The sequence below is a fragment of the Bubalus bubalis genome, chromosome 12 (assembly GCF_019923935.1).
Source record: "Bubalus bubalis isolate 160015118507 breed Murrah chromosome 12, NDDB_SH_1, whole genome shotgun sequence".
Taxonomy (NCBI): Eukaryota; Metazoa; Chordata; class Mammalia; order Artiodactyla; family Bovidae; genus Bubalus; species Bubalus bubalis.
Genome location: NC_059168.1, coordinates 96,417,630 through 96,422,152, shown reverse-complemented (window position 1 = coordinate 96,422,152; position 4,523 = coordinate 96,417,630). Strand labels below are relative to the sequence as shown.

At 50.9% G+C, this 4,523-nt stretch overlaps 1 long non-coding RNA gene across 1 annotated transcript; it reads left to right on the top strand.

Moving 5' to 3' along the window:
• Positions 1 to 2,357: 2,357 nt before the first annotated feature.
• On the top strand, positions 2,358 to 3,733 carry LOC123328736. Its single transcript, XR_006543765.1, has 2 exons — positions 2,358 to 2,570; positions 3,282 to 3,733. It is a non-coding gene; the product is annotated as an uncharacterized LOC123328736 (long non-coding RNA).
• Positions 3,734 to 4,523: the final 790 nt, after the last annotated feature.

Sequence of the window (4,523 nt, the reverse complement as noted above, 5' to 3'; positions counted from 1 at the left end):
TTCTATGGTGTAAATATTCCCACCATGACCAATCTCAAGCTACCAACATGATGTCCCTGGACCTGTGGGGAAGAGATGCACACCTCTCTTGATGTCATCCAATTCCAGATGGTTGCACATCAATTCTTTTTTAAATATTTATTTATTTTACAGTACCAGGTCTTAGCTGTGGGATGTGGGATCTTACTTCCCTGACCAGAGATTGAACCTGGGCTGCCTGCATCCGAGAGTGTGGAATTTTAATCACTGGACCACCAGGGAAGTCCCATGAACTTCAGTTGTCCCCAGTTTCCTTGACCAACACACACTCCTAGTCTCCACTCTTGCCAACTTTCTCCAGTCTCTTTGAACCACTCACCTTACTGCCCTCCCCTGCACTTACCTGGTGATGTCGCTGCTTTTTCCCATTGAACCTATTCACTTGTCTCCATTAGCACCCGTCATTGCCTCCTTCCCTCCCGGATGATGGAAGGGCCTGGGGCTCCCTTCAGAAATTCATCCCTCGCCAGTCCCAGTGCCCTCGTCCCTGGCTGCTTCCACCACTGATTTCAGCCCAATGATGACCCTATTCCTTCCCCCTTTATGAGAGCTGTTTCATCATCATTAAACATGCTTAAATCTCCCTGATCCTAACAAACAAGCAGACCCTTCTCTCTCTCATACTTTACGGACAATATTCTCCAAAGGACTGTGTGATCTGCTCTCTCTTTTATTCCACAAATTTCTAGACCACGGGCTTCTTCTTCTGCCTCTTTATAGAAACAACCCCCATCAGCACCACCAATGATGCCACTGTTGCTAAATCCAATAGATGCCTCTTTGCCCTTATCTTCCTGACACTGTAGCCATTTTTGACTCTACACACAACTCACTCCCCTGCTGAAGGTGGTGACTCCACCCTCCTGGATTTCTTCCTGCTTCTCACACTATTGGGCTCCTTCACGGCTTCCTCCTCCAGCGCTCTCTGGACAGCCCTCAGGATCCCGCCTGGTCTCCCTTCCCCACTGACCTACACTCTGTCTTCCTTAATATCAACCTCCACCTCTACGCTCTGGGCTCCCATGTTTCCCCAAGCCCAGGCCAGATATTTGACAGTGGCACCTGGTGGGCCTCTGGGAATAATCATTATGATAACAAGGGTGACACGGTCACTGGAACAGTCAGCCAAAGTTTAAAGCAATGAAATGATGGTTCTGGAATGAGAGCAGGGCCCCTTGCCGCCCACATAATGCTGCCTGGCCTCCACCCTAAGGCTGCAGGTTGGTGGAAAGAGGCTCTCTGGGGTGTGAAGCAAGGATGACACTCAATTATTCTCTGACTCATCAGGCAGGAGCTGACCCCATTTCACTGGTGCACGTGGCCACATTTTAGGGTCCCGATGGGAGAATTCTCTTCCCTCCACATCAGTGACAGCAGCTGAGAGAGGAGCAACACAGTGGAGAAGGTGCAGGATGGGTGCTGGGGGCTGCAAGAACGATCAGAAAAAACCATGCAGTAGCTGGTTTATGGGCCTGTGCTCATATCATGAGACCAGCTTTCTGAGGGTGGCCCCTGTGCTCAGACTCCCTCCTGGGCAAGCTCTGATAAGGGTCCTGTCAAGGGGTGGGGGTTCCCAGCATTTCCACTGGGTTAAGAGCTCAGACACAAAAAGGATTTCATATTCTGTTGTAATTGACATCCCTAATTATTAACTGATGTCCTTGAGTATGCCAGTTAACCTCTGGGAAGCTCCACTTTCTAACCTGTGAAATGGGAATATGAATATGAGTACCTTATGGGTTGTTATTAGGGCTCAGTAACATCATGGGGACAGAGGCTCCCTGCACGGTATCTGACAGGCTGAAAGAGCTCAGTACGTGGCAGCAGGTTCTTCGCATCATTGTTAGTTGCCTGGAGAAGCCTAGAGAAAAGGGGTCCCGAGAAGAAACAGAGAGAGAAACCAGCAAGTGTGTGCAGATTTGTGGATCCGGTGAAAGTCGCCCCCTCCTCAATGACTGGGGGAGAGAGGGACCCCGTATTCACGGATGGGGGTGAAGCGCTCCCTCCCCGGCAGTGTGGGAATTCTGTGCCCCCTTTCCTCTGTCACCCAGGCCTATATTAAGAACACTGAATGTCAGTGCAGACGCTTTAACTGCTAATGTGAGGGTGAAAGGCAGGTGGAGCGCAGGTGTGTTGGAGGGAAGAGAGGAGTCAGGAGGTAGAGAAAAGCAAGGAGGAGGCACAGCAGGGTTGGGGTGGGGGAAAGAGAAAAGCAAGATTAAATTAATTAAGATCTGTGGCAGGAGGAAGCTGGAGGAATGGGAGGACCAACCAGCGGGACATTCGTGAACAGTCCAAGAAAGCTAGGGGCAGCCCGAGTTCCCAAGGGTCAGGAAGAGACTGCTACATGGCTTGGCTTCAGACCCCTGCAAAGATCTCCACCTGAAGCGTGGATGAGGCTGGGGAAGGAAGCCTCCCGGAAAGCAGACTGTCTGTGACGGCGGCTGTCAAAGCAAGCGCTGTTGCTAAGGGAACCGCCTGGGAAGAGCCTCTTGTGGAGATGAAGTCAGCCCACCTCAAGCAGCCGCCAGGTTTGGGAGGGGACCCAGTGCTTCCTCCAGGTCTCCCCTCCAGGTTTTGGGCCCCGGAGGACAAACACCCTGCCTCCTCTGGCCATGCCCAGAACAGGCTGCTCATTAGCCGGACAGGGCCATGTTGATGACAGTCACCAACAGTGATGCCCAGAGAAATGCCCCCTGGATAAAGGATCCCTGGAGCAAAGGAGCCTGGGAGGGACAGGGGAACAGTACCCCCGCCTTCCAAAGGTCCTCTGATGCTCAAGGGGTTCCAGAACCCCAGGCCATAACCCTACAGGAGGACGTCTGTGGCTCACAGGGTTATCAATTAAATTGGGATGAGCGTTTCAGTTAAATGGGGGAGGGGGTAGTGCAAAAGCGTGCACAGGCTCTTTGAGGCCTGAGCTTGGAACTAGCATGGGATCTCTTCCCTCACATTCCAGTGCTCAAGTCACAAGGCAAGCCCAGACTCAAGACGTGGGGACTGGACCCTGCACTCAGGAACACAGGGGTCGGTGTGAAGAACTTGGGCCATTTTTGCCACCCATCCACTGCAGTGGCAATTAAGAATGTGGGTTCGACTCAAATTCTAACTCACCCCCATTTGCTGGGTAATCTTTAGCAAGTTCCTTTCCTTCTCTGACTCTCCATTTCCTCACCCCCAAAGTGGTCAAAACAGGGGCTTCCCTGGTCACTCAGTGGTAAAGAATCCATCTGTCAATGCAGGAGACACGGGTTTGATCGCCAGTTGGGGAAGACCCCACACACCGTGGAGCAATTAAACCCATGCACCACAACTACTGAGCCTGTGCTCTAGAGTCCAGGAACTACAACTCCTGAAGTCCATGCACCCCAGAGCCTGGCTTTGCAACAAGAGAGGCCACCTCAATGAGAAGCTCAAGCAACACAACTAGAAAATAGCCCCCACTTGCCACAACCAGAGAAAAGCCTGTGCAACAGTGAAGATCCAGAACAGCCATAAATAAATTATTTTTTTAAATGGTCAAAGCAAATTTCTCCTCTCCCAAGAATTTAGACACAATTCAGGGAACTCACACACTGGAATTGTCTGGCCTGGCACCTGGGACGTAGTGGCGTGGGCAAGTTTGGGTCCCTCCCTTTATTCCAGGAGACTGGGACTTCATTGACCCAGCCTGTGCACAAGGCTCTGATTGCTTCCCGCTGTGCAAGAAAAGGCTGGGAGCCCAGCTGGGGGTCTGTTCCACCCCCACGCCCTCCCCACCCTTCATCTTGCCCCCTCTGGAGCCCTCCTGCTGAGAATTAGAAGCATCCCGGGTCTTAAGGATAGTTAAGTAGCAAACTATGTGTTCATAATAAAATTTGCCTGCTTCTCACAGACATCCAATTTGCTTACCATCCAAAGAGAAGAATTGGGTGCCTGCTTCCGAAATTGTTTTAATCTCTGCCACAGAATGCTTCTGGCAGGGTTTTTCAACTGGAAAATAGGAAATGAGTTAGAAACAATGGAAGAACGTGAATAATCTCACTTAAGATGTTTGATCTTGAGATGAGATGAAGTTGAAATCGATTTCCCGGTTCACAGCCAGACAACCGCGGGTGCGGGGGGAGAGGGCTGGGGGTGGAAGGTTGTCCAGGCCTGACTGGGCCCCAGATCCGGCCAAGACTAGGGCCCTCTTATCCATTTGGCCCTATGGTCCCTACAAAATACTAGCAAACTATATTCTGAGTGGGAGACAACTTCAGCCCCATAACCTGAAAGGTAGGTGTGAAGAAAGCCTTTGCCTCTCTGTGTACTCGTACCAAGCCATGCATCTATTTAGGAGATATTTGCTGTATACTGACTATGTGTCCCAGCCTGTCCTAGTCCCTGGACCTCCAGACTTGAATCAAACCCATTCTATATCCTCAAGGGTCTCCTGAGAGTTGGCTGGGACCAGGACAGAGCTTTAAGAGCTAATGTTGATGAAGTCCTTTATAAACCAAAGA